Raw genomic sequence first — 17,874 nt, forward strand, 5'->3', positions numbered from 1 at the left:
ATGAAACCATTTCATTCGATGATTATGACCGGTTAAATAAAATATAAATACATTTAATCTACTGATTTTAATTTTGATTCAGATAAAGTAAATATTGATAAGTAAATAACTGATATTTTAAATGCCAAGCATCTTTATTAAAATGTCCGTCAACAAGGAACATTATTTTATCATTGCTTATTCAGATGTCAGAAATTAACAGAAAAATGCATTATTTTTAGACAAAATAGATCAACTTTATTTGGTTTCATTTGCAACATTAATGACTTAATAGGACCACTATTTTTTATTAAACTGGATTTTACAGAAACATTGATTATGTATCAACTCAGCACCCCGCAAACACATCTTACCGCAAAATGCCTGAGCCTGACTCATAGGAATTACAAAGTAGCAGCCTAGTCCGTTCTGGTGGCTGAAGTAGCGTTCCTCACCCTCTTTATCCTGTCCTCTGCGGACACACAGGCAGCTCTCTCCAGATCCTCACACACCAGCTTGGACAGCGGGACAGGGCGTCTGTAATGGCGTCAGCTTCTCCTGCTGCGCTCACATGCACATCGGAGCGATCACCGAACTGTGGGACCCCTCTATGAACCTGGAGTCCTGCATCAGCGCAAACATTACACCCATTCGCATCTGTGGCGTTAGCGATTAACGATAAAATTTGATGACTGAATTAATTGATATAATTGTAAAAAAAATACTTGACAGTAAAAGAAATTATATTTTCCCTCCCATAATCCAACAATATCAACAGAAAGATTAAAACAATATAATAAGATTAATTCATATATAAATAATTTATTTAAAAATGAATAAATATATTTTTGTAATAAATAGCATTTAATTAAATTAAACACTATAAATAAAAAAATATATTTATTCATTTCAAATAATTATTATATATAATTAATCTTATATGTTTTAATCTTTCTGTTGATATTGCAGATGCAGAGAAAAATAATTTTCCTGTCGTATTTACAATTATATCAATTAATTTGCAGTCATCAAATTTTATCGTTGTCGTTAACGTCTGGTTTGATAATGCGTTTCAGATATACACAGTTCGGCGACGATGAGAGAAACGACGCCGCTGGTACGTCTGTCCCGCGTATTGGTGGAAGAAGATCTGAAAGCCATTCAAATGTCTGAGTTTGGATAAGAAAATTGGCTGACCACCTTTACTAGGGCTGGCTAGCTGCTGCTGTATTCCCCAGCGAGTCGGATCAAGCCATTACGACGCGTTGCGAATACAGTTGACTACATAATCAATGTTTAAAGTAATCAGTTTAACAAAATAGTATTATATAAAATGTATCTTGCAATGAAAATACAAATAAGAGTTGATCTAACAAAATAATGTATTTTCTGTTATTTCTGACATCTAATCTTTGTGAATATAAATAGCTGTTCTTATTGTAAGCAGACATTTTAACAAAGATATTTACATTTAAAATATCGGTTATTACCAGTAATATTTACTTTATCTAAATCAAGTAAAAATCGTAGATAAGCTCTTCATTATATTTTAACGTCATAATATCTTAATAAATAATTTTAATAATACCCAATATTTCTGTTTTCTCGTGAAATACTCTCCAGATAAAGTGCAACTTGTTCAGTCTGCTGGCTTTGCAGTAGTATCAACGAACGAAGGAACTGACATGCTATGCGCGTCGCTGTCGCATGTCTTTGCGCTCTCTTTATGTTACTCGGTCTCGATCTGTTCTCTTGCTCCAGACAGCTGCGGCCTGACCTTCGACCCTACTTGCAATAACCTGCGACTCTCCCGAAACAGCGGGAAAGAGGCGAGCTCTGATCCGCCCGATACCGACGTCGCTGCGACCACACCTGGCGGAGTGTATTGCTCGAAGCACTCGCGGCCAGCTGCTGAGGCTGGTGGCATGATCGTGGCGTGATGCCCCAACATCCGCAGAGGCAGCGTGGTGTTGACTGTCGACACGCTGAGCAACTGGCATCGTGCAAGTCGTCGCCGCTCGGCTACGGTAGCAGCTCAGCATGTATCGGTTACTGCTGAACTCGGTGGCGTTGTGGCTGCAACTGTAGCTACTCGGTAACCTGGGCGATCTCCATCGCGCTCTGCTGACGCGTAACGAGCTCCATCTGAAAGCCGGATGTTCACCATGACGAACCTCGAGACGGCGTGGTATCTGTGGCGAGCTGGATCGATCTTCGTCTTCGATTGTCTGTGGAGAAAGTGACAATACGCTACGGCGCACATGACGATATGCTATCTGACACGACAAAACTGTCGATTTGCGAAGGCCTCGTTATGCGTAGATGCGAGCTGGTGGCCAGGCTTTTCGACGGCGTGCGTTTGTGCGTATGAAAATACGAAAAAAAATGAGAATGCAAATAAGAAATTAACGACAAATGCAAATACAAAGTGCCGTGAAGTTAACTGGCAATGTACTAATCAAAAAATGATCTTTAATCAGGAAGCGTATGAATAATATCTGTGATTTTAATATAAAATGATGGTAAATCGCAAATATGCTGTGCTAGAGGTAACCGAAGTCACGCATATACTGTAATGTTTGAAAAGAAGTCTCTTGGGTCAATGTATGAAGCGTTGTATTCTACTTAAACTTTGACCAATAAATATTTCATATCTCAGGTGGCACTCCCGCAAACCGCGTTGAATATATTTTCATGCATCCAGTAGTGAATAAATCGCTGGGGACCCAACTTCGTGTTGAATCTGGGTGCTGAATCCCGTTTGACCAGATGACACCGATTTAAACACGTTCGATCGAGGTAAAAGTTTGATGTTACATAAGTGTACAATGTCATGTGCATCTACTATGATAAAGTGATGTGTTTTGTGAGAAGAACAATAACTAACTAAACAATCACGCGATGATGTAAATATGCATTTTTAGTATATGTATATTTGGACAATGTCATTGAAGCAACTTAAACACCCATAACAACAACTCAATATACATCTGCATATTAGAAATGATTTCTGAATCATGACAGGCACAGTAATGTTGTTCGCTTTATCACAAAATAGAATTTCGTACAAACATTCTATAGCTTTGCAATAGCTGTGAGCTTTACATTTTGTCAGCAAATGCGGCAACAGATAAGCCTAAGGCTACTAGCAGCCAATAACAGTACATATTGACACATCTGCATTTGTGCTACTTCCTAAAAGTAATGTTTCTAAATATTTTATTCTTCTAACGTAATAAATACTGGCGAGGTTACATGAGCTTTGAAACGTTGTGTGTCAGGAGCAGCTGGCTACGCTTTATTTTTATGTTGTGTTGGTCAAAGTTATTTTTTAACAACATCCACTCACCAGTATTTCCCATTTAATGATTTTTAAATATTCCGAAATGAATCGTTAACTAATTCGAAGAACGCCATGTGTTTTATGTTACATTGCTATTTTCGTGCGTGAATCAATGTAACGTGACATGTTGTGCGATATGTTTCTATAGCGTAGGTTTGCGTATTCGGTATTTTACGAGACTACACATGCGTGAATGTGTCCATCAAATATCTTTTACTAAGATATTGACATCTGTGAATATGAACCGTTCAATATTCAAACTGTATGCTACTGTGACAGGCTCCTGTAAATTTCTTGGTAATTTACTTGAAGTGTCTTCTAAATAATCTTGTTTTGAATGGTGACAAAAGATTTTGTAAATAAATCCCCAAGTGAGCAATGTTACATTGTGTGGGAGTATGTAGTGTTTTATGATAATGAAGTATCTTTATTCTGAGCTGTAACCTTCTGTAAACCGCAAGATTGAACACTGTGTGGTTATATCTGAACGTAAGGACCATGTTATGTGAATCGCTCACTTTATAAGCGTGCTTGGAATATGGCTTCGACTAACGAGCCGACTATCAACTGGCTGAAGTGTCCTTAATATTGAGGAACTGTTTGAATATATTTATTTGCTGGCTTTCCTTCGGCTGAAGAAGTGGCCCAAACATCATGAATATTGAGACCATTTTAGTCTTTTATCTGTGAATGTGACGCATCTTGATGTCTGTCTTACCCGGACCCTGAGTATCGCGTGCGTGAGCACGAGGCATCATAAGCAAATGCGTTGTTCCAACTGGCTGGGTTACTTTAATAAGGCGCGGTCAGTCATCGTGTTTGGTAAATGTTCAATTAAATGAATGGGGGAAAGGAGCCAACTGAAGCTCGAAACTGAAGTGCATGTAGGTAAAGAATAAACTTAACTGAAGATCTTAGACAACACACTGCTGCCGAAGGCTGCGATCTTAACGACTTCATCGGGCCTTGCATCGTAATGCCAGTATTTCTTGAAGGTATTTAGGTGGCGCTCGGTGTTTTGATTACTTGATTTTGTCGACGTTGGCAACGTTATCAAGAAAACCAGAAGATGAATCGGCGTACTTGTCTGAAACAATCAGCTCCATCTAATCTGCTCCGGAACCGGCGATACACAAAATGGACGTGTGGTGAACTGGTTGACAAATAAACAATGCTGAGAAATATTCTCGTCCAGACTGAACAGTTTGAACAAGCATCAGCATTCCATCACTGCGGCTACTACTGATGTGCCGTCAGCGCGACCTAAAAACATGCAATAATCACGGCGCAATCCCATCGGGACAAAGCGACCAACAAATACGATTTTTTAACAACTCATTTTAAATCGGGAAAGCACGTACGAATCAGCGCGTTAAGCAAAAACAGATGTTTTGACAATTTAACAGAGAAAGTCTTCGCGAAAAAGCGTTGTATAAATTGTAATTGTAATATGGCTGTATTTATTATTTCTTACAAACACGCTTTCACTTCAAGCGATGGCTGATGAACTGGAAGTCTCTTCAATAGTTTGAACCCATTCTGGCGGCACCCATTCTGCAGAAGAAAACCATTTGTTGCTGCAATCTTACATTTCTCCAGGCGTCTGCAGTGATGTTGAATAATAGAGAACAATACGGCTGTTTTTAGGATGCTGTTTGGCGAATCTTGACAGCGTTGCATTGAATCTGCGGCGCTAGCTTCTGTAAATGTTTCTTTTCGAAAGCAGGCTAGCGACACAGCGGTGTCGTGGCGAGGCAGTTGTGGCGGCGATCTTCCATCTGTCTTGGATGCAGCGACCCGGCGACGAGCCTCAGTGAAGCGGCGCTCGGTGTGTTGAGCCTCAACTCGTAGCGCGCAAACCGTCACGCTGCTGCGTCGCTCATGGCGCTCTCGCCGTAATCTTCAAATTTAAACTCAATCATTACTGTCGATTAGCTAACGTCGATCCCCTCATTCACCAGCGTTAAAAATGCGTTTTATTCTCGCGGCGTCTCTCGTCTGACCGCTACGAACGGGCTCGCGGCTGTGCGAAGCCCTGCGAGCTTGGTCGCTGCGACTCTTCGCCGTGATCCGACTGTGTGAAGAAGGAGGTGGACGTGAGAAGGAGGAAGGATATTATTGCTCGCTGAGCTGCTAGTTCTTGGTGAGCGAGAATGAAACGTCGCTCGGAAAGAAAAACGTTACTGTAATTATTACGCCAAATGGCGTTTTTTGTGTTGATGCGGTCAGGAACTGGACGACTGGAAGGCTGTGGAATTATATGTCGACTTTAACACATGGCTGTTAACAGTTGGTATGTTATATAAGACGCAACACACGTAACTGAAACTAATTTGTTGCAAATATGGTGTTAACTAGATAACTGCTGAACGCAGTTTACTGTGGACACAGCACGAATTTAACGGTATGGGCATTGGCACAGGCTGATGTGTTAACAGATTGAACTAGCAATATAGCTGCTGGCATATTTAACAATTATGCCATGAAACATACTGTATTTGAAATTGTGCTAGATGAACTTAGACCTGATAATATATGTTTGCACATTTCATTAAATCATATGTTTATTAAACTGGTTAACGGAGCAGAATAGATTATGAACAGTTAACAGATTATGCGTATTGCTGAAATAGAACTTATTGCAAATGAACTTTGACTCTTTTGAGAAAGAACCTGAATTGCAAGAGATTGAATCTGGTTATATAGACTTTTACAGTATATTGATTTTGTTAACATGTACAATATACTGATTGCTTTATTTGAATATAACAGACTAGTTTAACGAACAGGTGAAAATAACGTAAATACTAAAGGATTTGTTGGACGAATTTAGATGACTTTCTTACCTGAAACTGTAACTGAGATTGGACTGGTTGTATATGATGCTTAACAGAGATTTAACTGATTTATGAACATTGTTGGCACGAGACTATCGCGACGCTGTACATTTAACATGGTGCTACATGTTTGTTGTGGGGCAGGCAATTGCGTCTCATTTGTTAATTAAGTTGAGCGTGTTAACTGAGCCAGTTAACTCACGGAGCATCGACCGATATTAAACCAACTGGCGTAAACGGCGGCGCGAAACTGGCTGCGGCTTCGGCTTGCGCTGCCGGCTAGCTGCGAATACAATCGATTATATGAACGATGCCTTCCGGGCTGGCGCTCGTGCAGCATAAAGTTTATGCTAGCGGTGCAGGTGAAGTCGGAAGGCGTGGTTCATCGAGCGCGGCGTAACAAACTATTTCGGTCTGGTAAATCCTGCAGTTTACAAATAACGCGGTTTGGGTTAGGAGGAATTAGCTCGAGCTGACCTGGAGGAAGGTCGAGGCTAAGCGTATCAGGAAGGGAAGGAGGAATGTGACTTGGTATGCGTTAACGGAAGGAAGGAAGGAGAATAACACTCGCCCACGTTACTTCAGCCTTGGACGCCCGTAGTGCTTTGATCACGGTTGCCCTCTGAATGCTGGTATGAAATGAAGACTACATAAATATATTTTAAAAAATGAGATTTTTAAAACTGATTGAGCGCAAGCACCATGTACTGTCAAACTCAATAAACTCCTCGGCGGCATCAGCGAGTGCAGATCTTCCCAGCCACCTGAGCAGCGATAGCATGCTTTAGGTATCACAAGCACCTTATTCTTCATTTACTTTCTTTCAGAGACACAAATGTTCAGGTGAAAACTTGCAATGCAAAAATGAATACTGTTAATATTGCTGGTTTTTAACTTGTAATTGTATATGTGACTGGGTGTACCAGCAATAGCAAAGTACATTGATAATGAAGACTTTTGGCTAGTAACTGTCATATGATTATCGAATGCAGCTTTAGTATATTGAAATAAAGTCGTTTAGGAACATTTGCTGAAATATCAAGCAACCTTCATCTTCAAACTCATTTAAACAACTTTAAGCGATATTCAATATTTTGATGTTTTACAACATAATTTTCAAATAATGACCCAAAATATAGTTTTGTCTGACTTAAACAATGAACTGACTGTTCATCATCTGATGTATACATCTCAATTGTAGTGACCCTTCTGGCATTTTATTATTCAGGTCAAGCTGTATATGTAGCATGCATTGTGCATGAGGCCTGCAAATTGTTGAATTAACTCTTTTTTTATGAAATATAAACTATTTTATTGTTGCAATTATTTAGTTAATTTTGTGAAAAGGAAAGATCCAAAATAAACAATTCAAAATGCAATTCATCGAACATGAAGCGTGCAAAATGTTTTTTATGCGTCAATATGCAACTATTTTACTGCGTTCTCCACAATTTTACTAAAAAGCGACGACTTTAACAATATTGAGATATTTTATTTTGTTTTATAATGGTTCGCGACCTAATGTTGTTTGGCATTGTTGTAACCTTATTAATACATTTGAAAAACTTTTACGCGTTCTATTTTCAGTCATTGAACACATATTTTATTGTAATAGCTAACAATTAGGCGATGATTGACCGTGATCTGTTTATTCCTCGTTGCTGCTATGCTGAATGCAACGTATTAAATTTGGGCTGCTGATTTTGCACTCGAGCTTCGGCTTTGACTAGTAGCGATGTGGTTGGCTTTCTGGCCGATAACGTTTTCTGGCCACTAAGCCTGAAGATAAGCGATCATGAACGACGATCGCTACGCACAATCCAGAAGATAGATCAGGCCGCACAAGCAACGGCGACTGTTGTGACCAATCGAGAATCGACAGTCTTAGAAACGCAATCAAGCCCTCCGACTGACGGCGTGATTGCAGCGCTGTCATCATTAAAGAAGTTGACGACTACCTCTCCTAGGTACCCTGTAGTGTCGGTAGATAACTTTCGCTTCTTTGCTTTTCTAGGAAAGCTGCGTGGCGGCTCTGGCGTCGCTGGCTGCCGGCTCCTGTTCGCTTGACATCCGAGGCTGCTGTGGAAAAAACAATTTGTTTGTCTGATCGGCACGTGTAATGCAACATAATGAACAAGCTAACTGCTACGTGACGAACTGTTATAGTTATGAAAGTACCAGCTGTAGTTTAAGGCATATAATGTATTAGAACCCAGCCTAACTCAACAACGATAAATATTCATATTTAATTATTAACATTATTTATAATAATACAAAATCTTAAAACTAAATATAATATTTATAATTTGTTGTAATTTATTATGATTGTTTTTATTAGCATAATAGAAACACAGTACTTTATGATATAAAAAATATATATTAAACAATTATTATTTTTGTAATTATAAATATGAGATTTAACTAAAGTAACAAACATAAAATATTAATGACATGAATTAAGTCATTAGGAAATAAGCTAATAATAAACATTGTTGAATTTATGCCTGTGAATAATATAACTATAAAATGTACTAAATCTAATAATGTAAAAATAAAAAGAATCTATAATAAAGACAGTATCGGGCTATATTATCAATCTGACATTGCCTATATAATTATTGGTCATTGTTGATGTAGACTGATGACTATGTTAAGACTATGGTAACACTGAGTCATCACTTTCGGGCCAATATGTGAAAGATCATCTATTGTGAAAACTTTAAACATTCTTCTTAAGTACGTCATTAACGCTTGAAATAACTAAGCGTGCTGACCTACAAACCAACCGCAACCGCGGCACAAGCGCAGTCTACTGCGGCGCAGCTCGTGTCGAGCGTAACGATCAACGGCTTTCAGCTGATGACGACGAGCAATTGGCGTCACGAAGTGTTAACAGACTGCGTGATCGGCGCGCTTTACGAAGGTTTCCCAGCGACGAGCATGACTGAATTATTATTCGCCAGCGCACCGCTTCATAATGGTCTGAAGCTGCGCAGATCACGTTTTAAAAGATAATAGGGCCGTGACGTATGAGCACCAGTTTACGGCGATAATGGCTGCTAACGTCGCTCAAGCTGAAACGCATAAAACGAACGTCTGAAGACTACATGCACATGTCAAAATGGGTGTGATCTAACGATTTCGCGCAAAATGTTTGCATGACTTGCTAACCAGGCTGCTATTTGTCATGTCGTGAAAAAACATAACAAATAACACAAAAAATGAATTACGCAGCTATGGGCGACCCGACAAAAGAAGCTAAACTGGCTTTTATACAATAACAATGAAATATATATATGATAATCAAGAGTCTGATTTTGCGATATTCTTTCGCTGTTGTTGATGATGTACCTCGGGTTCGGAGATGATGACGTTGAGCTATGGTGATGTGCGTCTTTGTTGACGTATTGAATCCAACGCTCGGCGTACTACGGCACAATAAGATCCGCACTTCCGACGCCACGCCCCGGCTAATCGCGAGGCAATATTTCCCGAACCTTCTCAAATAACAAATAAATACCTATTTAATCAAAGGAGTCATCTTAATCTAACAAGTGTTTTATTTTTACAAGACAGATAGATATATTCTTTTTAAAATTTTCTAATTGATCAAATTATTCTAAATTATATAAATGACCAAAAAGGCCAAAAAGGAAGGAAGGCTACACAATAAAATAAATAATATATATATATATATATATATATATATATATATATATATATATATATATATATATATATATATATACTATTATATACTATTTTGTATAGAAATTGTATTTAAAATCAAAGTAATAAAAATAAGAATAATCTACTTAAATCTTTAAGATAAAGTTATTTTAAAAAAATTACAAATAAAATAAAATGTTTAATATATATATATATATATATATATATATATATATATATATATATATATATATATATATATATTTATGTATTATTATTATTATTATTATTATTTATTTTATTGTAGTCTTCCTTTCCTTTTTGGCCTTTTTGGCTCATTTCAAAGATAATTTGAGCAATTAGAAAATTTTAAAGAATATATTCTATCTGTCTTGTAAAAATAAACACTGTTAGATTAAATATTACAGGTAATACATTACATCCAACACAATGCGCAACCAGAGCCAGCAACGACTTTTATTTTGTAACATGACATAATGCTTAAGTAACCTTTAAAACCACGTTAAATAATATTTCTATTTTCATGGCAGGGCAGAACATGGTTGTTTGGAACTTGAATCCGTTGCACCCGCTAAATAATAAATATTTTTAAAGCAGCACCCCTGTGAAAAATATGGTATCTCTGCTGTTTCCCAAAGATAGTCATCTGAAAGGACGCCATTTTTGGATCTTGTGCCCAGGAGCTATTGTGCGTATACCTCTACGTCCGACTGTGAGCCGACATGGCCGATAAGACTCCTCAGTTTCCTACCATGTGGATAACGCAGAACGTCGCTCTGCGTGAACTCTTTTTCTGTTTCCTGCGTGCTGTAGTGGAGCGGCATGGCTTCGTCTGCGAAGAGGCGAGCTATTGAAACGGGACAAAACCCTCAAGACAGCGATGAAAGCTCGGACGAGGGCCTGGAGGACTCTGGCGACGAGGACAGTGAAAATTCAGAGGAAGAAATGAACGAGGTAGGTTGCGATTTCAACTGTTATTGCAGCCAGTACTGTCGTGATGTGCAGGCCGTGCTGGCTCTGCGTTGAAACACGTCGTTTTGTTACTACACACGTGTTTTGATTTGCGTTTAGGAGGTTATCGTGGACTTTGAAGCACACACGATATCTGACAACGACTTTCATGGCATTAAAACCCTTCTGCAACAGGTACAGAGGCATTCACGTTTGCATCGCGCTGAACACACAGATATAACGTAAACTGCCTGTTTTGCACGTCAACAGAGATATAAAAGCGTCAATAATATTTTCACTCATGTTTTTGTATTTCCAGCTGTTCCTGAAGTCTCATGTAAACACATCAGATCTGACTGACATTATCATCCAGCAGAATCACATTGGCAGTGTCATCAGGGTGAGGAATAGTAATTTAGTTTGATACTTAAAAAAAAAGGTTTATTCATTTTTTATAGTATTGTTTTAATGTTAGTGTATCTGCATTGTACATTAACTTATACAGATAGCCATCATAATAATAGCTAATTATTAATAGTAATGGACATAAGTATGAAAAGTGGCTGGATTGTATTTTTTATGAAATAAGTTAAGTTAGTGGTCAAATATCAGACCACTTTAAAGCTTAGGAAAAAAGCAAAAGCCTTGAGAGACTTAAATAATAGTTTTATTTTTTATATATACAAAAAAACTTCCATTTTGTGACTTTTATGTTTCAGTATATTATTAGATGTAAGCACACCTTTAAAAAAAATGGTTTTTTTTCTTTAAAACAGGAGTCACAAGGGAGTGCTAAACAGAAATGTATAAAATAATGTTTAAATGATTAACAAAATTAACATAATAAATTAATGAATAAAATGCAATTAATAGAAATAACAAAAAAAATGTAAACAAACAAAATAAATCCCAAACATTACATTGCAGCAATGGTTAGGAAAAAATCTAATATGCTAAATATATTCTCACGTTTATAATATGCATTAAGTGCATATTGCAAATTGCATATTTTGTACTTCGAAAATAAATAAATATTTAAAAATATATCACAAGCGTTCTCTGTATAAGGTTAATATATTTAGGGTTTATTGTATTAAAAAAATTAACTCCTGTCCTAAAGTATAATAATAATAATCACCCTATAGTAATATATTAAACATAATGGGCATATGGATTATGGTGTATGTCCTTATTACAATATTTTAATTTAATGTTTTGATGTATTTTTTTTTTTACTCCAGCAAGCGGAGGTACCAGAGGACAGTGATGACGAGGGCGACCGGACGAGGTGTTTGGACTCATCAGCATGGTGAACCTCACCGAGAGACAGGTTTCTGAATCACCACGATCAACACCGATGAGTAGTTTGTTTTGCGTCTCTGGACGGTGTCTCATCGGCGCCGTCTGTGTCTGTGTGTGTGTGTGTGTGTCGATCAGGGTGTGGAGTGTCTGGAGAAGCTGAAGGACATGATCCTAGAGCAGTGTGCTAAGAGCAGCTCCCCGGATGTTCAGGAGCGGCTCGAGCAGCTGCTGCTGGGTAACGGACACTCTGTCGGCCTGCTGCTGAGCGAGAGATTCGTCAACGTCCCGCCACAGATCGCCCTGCCCATGCACAAACAACTTCAGTGAGTGTTCAGCGTTCCTTACCAGCAGAGGGAGTCAGAGAGCGGGAGGCAGACTTACAGAATTGGCTTTAACTTATTATTTTCCTAATTATTCAACAGCCCTGAGTCAATGATTCTGATTATACTACGGTGGCCACACAACTCAACATCGATCAGATATATTTCAAGGTTGTGTGTGTGTGATAATTATCTTAAGGGCTGCTGTGGACAGTTGACTTCTGGGTAGGGTTACACCAACCATTCATAAGTTTTCCTTAAATTAGAAAGTCCACATTAAAGGCTTAGTAAATACTAGCTGGTAACTTAACTTGTACTAAACTACTTGTTACGTGAAGCCCGAAGCAGCTAGCAGTTCGTAAGGTCTCCGTAAAGTAAAGAGTAGTCGCTCAGGTTTATCCTAAACTCTACACCAACAGAACTTATTTAAATGCTACGAATTTTACTTTATCTTTTATTCTAACTTCTTTTGCCTCACGGTAAATACGAGCGTCCATTAAAAACTACATTAATAACATTAGTGTATATATGTACGCTGCTTTGAATTACGTTTTCTGTGCGGTTCCCTGAAAATAATTGCATAATTTTCGTCAGCCAATCAGATTCGAGCATTCAACGGTCACATGGTAAAAATTACATAAGGCAAGGCACTACATGCAAAAAAAAAAAAAAATATTTTTTAATGTTCTGATCAGTTTTGGCTTATTTGGATTTTTTTTTTTTTTTTTCTGGCAGGGTTATTATAGCTCACAAAAGCATTTGTTACTTAAACCTGAACTGACATAAAAAAACTTATCTTTATTAAAAACGAATTAGGAAAGATTTATCGTTGATTTAATTTACTTTGATATTCAAATTTTTATTACAGCGTTAAAATTACATGAATATAAATTAAAAAATATATATTTTGAATATTAGTTTTAGTATTTTATTTATATATATATACATTTATTTATATATTTATATTTTTTTAATTTGTGCATATGTTATTTTAGTCTTAAAAAGGGTCACTGATAAGGATTTTAAGAAGTAGTTTTAAAAAATAACGAGTGCATGATCAGTTGAAGAAATCAAAACATTAAGCAGCAGACGACACACTTTCTTAAAGTTTGTTCACTGTGACTGATTGAAGAGAATTACTGTCCTCCTGCTGGAAGACGCAGGAAAAGAAAGTCTGTCAGCGTTACTCACCGGCGAGCGCTAAATCCATCTCCTGGGTTTAGAAGGATCTTATATAACAGTGTCTCTAATGTGGGTCAGTGCACACAACACCACACAGAGATGAGCCACTTCACATCCACAATCCCTGAAAACACTGAATAAAGTGTCGCAGCAATCAAACAGTCATTTCCCAAAACACTCCGAGGCGGTTGGAGATGGATCTGAGTTTGAGAAGCGTGGTGGCGCAGAGTATTGATGGTGTTCATGCTTTCTGGTGTCACAGGAAGGAAATGGCCGAGCACAAAGGACCAATAAACCCAGCGGTAAATGCCAGTTCTGCCTGATGATCAGTAAAACCTGCAAACCAGCCAAGAAGAGCATATCTGGCCCAGCTCAACCCAAAAAGAAGAGCTGCTGTTTGTGAACGACGAGGAGGAGTTCTTCTATGAGAGTCAGCTCAACTTCACCACTTTTACTGAAGTGTCCACAAAACTGACATTTTACCATTTTTTTAACACAAAAGTTAATTGTGAATGCAGTGATTTTTTTATAAAAAATATGTATTTTTCCATATATGAAATGCAGAATTAAGTATTATTAATGTATACTTAAACATTTATTTTAAAGTTTGTCTTTTATTTTGTCTACATAGGTTTTAATTATTTCGGAATTGCATTTGACAGCTAACTGAAGTATAAATGTAACAATATTTTTAATTGCTTTTGAAATTCTGTACATTTTTGTTATAAATTAAAAATTGCATAATGTTTTTGTAATTTTATAATTTTTTTAAACTAGCAAAATTTCTTATTTTTGATTTAAAAAAAAAAAAGTAAAATAATTTTTAAGTCTAATAACCCCACTTTAAATTTGTTACTTTTAGTTGTTCACTTTATAAAAAAAACAAACAAACCAATTTATAGAGATTTTCTAATCTTTGTTATTAGTTGTCACACGGTCCATATGAAACCTAAGTGTAACTGCAGAAAAATAATAGTAGTGTTTTGGCTCGACCTTAAACACCTTTTCTTGTTTGACAGCAAGCCACGCTGAAGTTCAGCTACTGCGTTCAGGACGAGGCCGATTCGTGTGCGACGGGAAAGTGGTCTTACGACGACGTACCCATGAGACCGTTCCGTACGGTGATGGTGATCCCGATGGACAAGATGGGAGCCATCATGGATAAAATGACTGAATATCTCACCGTCTGACTCTGAACTCTTCTTGTTCTAGAAAAGAGACGTTTAAGGCACCATGTATAAAAACAGTCCGACACCAAATCGCCCCAAACCAGTGAAATCATTTATTTCTGTACATAATCCATTGAAATTACCCACAAAATAAACAACCCAAACGGGACTCGAGCGTCTGTTGAAGCGTAACAATACAAAAACACTATTTACACGGGTCTGACTTCATGAGGTCACTGTAAGGCGCATCGGCTCGTGTGATTGAAACCGGGCCGTGTCCGTCTTTGTTTCTGGCGCGGTCGGTAGAGGTTTGGTTCTTGTGTTCCCCGTCCTGTCGCTGTCCAGGATGTGCTGCAGGATCTCTTTACTTTCACTAGGTGGCAGATTACAGAAGAAATACTGCGGAGCCAGCTGAAGAAAGCTGAAACGAGAGGAAAGGATGAACTAAATTGATCAGAAATGACATTTATGATGTTAAGTATAGTTCTTTTGAACTTTAGTCGCGGAAATGACAAACCGTGACTAAAAACATGAAGCAGCACAATGTTTTTTTTGCATTAATTATAATCCTTGAGGAGCAAATCAATTGTGAACGATCACGTGACACTGAAGAAAGGGGCATCGAGGTTGAAAATACAGCTTTCACATGAATATATGCAATTTTACACTATATTCAGATACAAAACGGTTCTTAAATGGCAATATAAAATAAATGCAGTCCTTGCAAGCATAAGAGATGTTTCATTTAACTCGGATGATTAAATGGAAAATATTTAATTTTTTTTTCAAACATTTGAAAAATGCTAAAATAAAAACTAAGTTATATATATATATATTATAATGTATACATATGTATGCGTATATGTACGTGTGTATATATATATATATATATACACACACACATACATATATACATATACATGCATATAGACATACATATTTTCTAAATGTATATTAGAAAATATACTTTGTGTATTGTGTATATTTATGCATATATAAATACACGCCTATATAGGATCAATGGTTAATTGTAAGGCTTGTATTCTATTCTGGATCTGATAGATTCCTCATAATGTTAATAATGGTAGTGTTTGTATCTGCTAAGTGAATGAATGTAATGATAGTGAATGTGAGCAGCAGCTGATCTGCTGTAATCCTGTGGATCTGAAAAGCTCTGTATTGTGAGAGCAGGACACACACACACACTTACGCCTGCGGGGAGATGTGTGTGACGGTGCGGATGCAGTTGTTGTCGGAGAGGTTGTACTCGTGGAACAGAACCCACTCCGGCAGACCCAGCTTATGAGCTTTCGCTCCGTAACCCGACAGACGGTGGACCTGAGCCACGTGCTTGTTCAGCAGCATGAAGTAATTCCCGAACCGTCCACGTCTCTGGCGATCTGAGACACATGACAGCTTCACTAAACACTTTCAAACCGACTGAACTGAATTAAAAGTTTCTTCTCAGTTATTGTGTAATGTACTTGTGTTGTGTATAGTCAGCTGTTTACGGTATACGCATTATAAATTATTTCAGTATCTGTATAAACATTTTTAAATTATACAAAATGAAACTTTTGCTAACATAAACGGACCGTCACAGTCCTCAATGATTGAATAAATTAATTTCTCTGAGGTCCACTAATAACGATTATATGTAGACCTCAGAGAAAAGAATGAATGAATAAAAATAAATGAATACAGCTCAAAAGGTAAAATAAAAAATTATTTATAAATGAAACTAACTAACATACACACACACATATATACACATATACATTTATATATACACATACATATACATACATATATACACACATATATATATATACACATACACACATATATATATATATATATATATATACATATATATATATATATATATATATATATATATATATATATACATACATATATACATATATATACACATATATACATACATATACATATACACACACACACACACACACACACACACACATATATATATTTTTATATAAATATCAAATGTCTAAATATAACTTAAATTAAATAGAAAAACATTTATATATCAGTTGAAATCCCTATATAATACATTAAGAAAAGCAATGCATTCATAAAACCATGTTTTCAGACCTGCATGAAGTATCCGGCGAGCAGTGCTCTCTTGATGTTAAGAGCGTTGGTTTTGGTGCCGAGGCTGCTTCTGAAATGGGGAGCTCGATGCGTTTGAGGATGTCTGTGAGCTGAGCTCTGATGGCGTCTGCCGTCTGCAGAGCGGCGCAGCACAGAAGTACTCCTCACACCACTGCTCCTGACTGAAATCTGACACACACACACAGATGCTCAACACACACTCGCTCTTCACCTGCGCATTCACGAGAGGACTCACATGGCTCCTTCTGGCTGCGTTTGAAGGTGTTGTAGATGTTGATGAGGGTGAAGTGATCTCCTCGGGATGCTGGAACTTCATGTGACAGCGCATGACTCTGTTACCATGCCAACGGAGGCTCGATGAAGCAGCTTGGTGCTGATGGGAGCGAGATGCAGATCAAAATATATAGTGGAGTTTGAGAGAGTTTGACCAGCTAGAGCAGTTTTTTTATTTTTTTTTATAAAATATTTTCTCAACTTTAAGTACACCAGTGCTTGTGCATGAATTACATACTTTACTATGAAGAGTCCTAGAAATGTTTACTTATATAAATGTAATATTTATTTATACTGAACAATAATTTATAAGAGATTTATATAATTCCTAATTAAAAAGTATAATAACTGTCTAATTTGCTTATTTTTTCCTTCTAATAAAATACCTCAATACACAATTGAAAAAAATTTATATTAATAATAAAGGACAACTAATAATAAATGCTTATAAATGAATACACATTTATAATTTTATTAATATTTGCAACTAATAACAATTTTATGTTTATTTGAATATATATATATATATATATATATATATATATATTTATATATATATATATATATATATATATATATATATATATATATATATATATATATATATATATATATATATATATATATATATATACATACATATATATATATATATATATATATATATACATACATATATATATATA

At 36.7% G+C, this 17,874-nt stretch overlaps 2 pseudogenes; one reads left to right on the top strand and one right to left on the bottom strand.

The window, feature by feature from the left end:
- Window positions 1–10,547: 10,547 nt before the first annotated feature.
- Window positions 10,548–14,942, top strand: LOC122355158 (annotated as a pseudogene).
- Window positions 14,943–14,998: 56 nt separating this feature from the next.
- The window catches only part of LOC122355352, an 11,406-nt pseudogene continuing 8,530 nt past the window's right edge, over window positions 14,999–17,874 (bottom strand).

Source organism: Puntigrus tetrazona, chromosome 12, assembly GCF_018831695.1.
Source record: "Puntigrus tetrazona isolate hp1 chromosome 12, ASM1883169v1, whole genome shotgun sequence".
Taxonomy (NCBI): domain Eukaryota; kingdom Metazoa; phylum Chordata; class Actinopteri; order Cypriniformes; family Cyprinidae; genus Puntigrus; species Puntigrus tetrazona.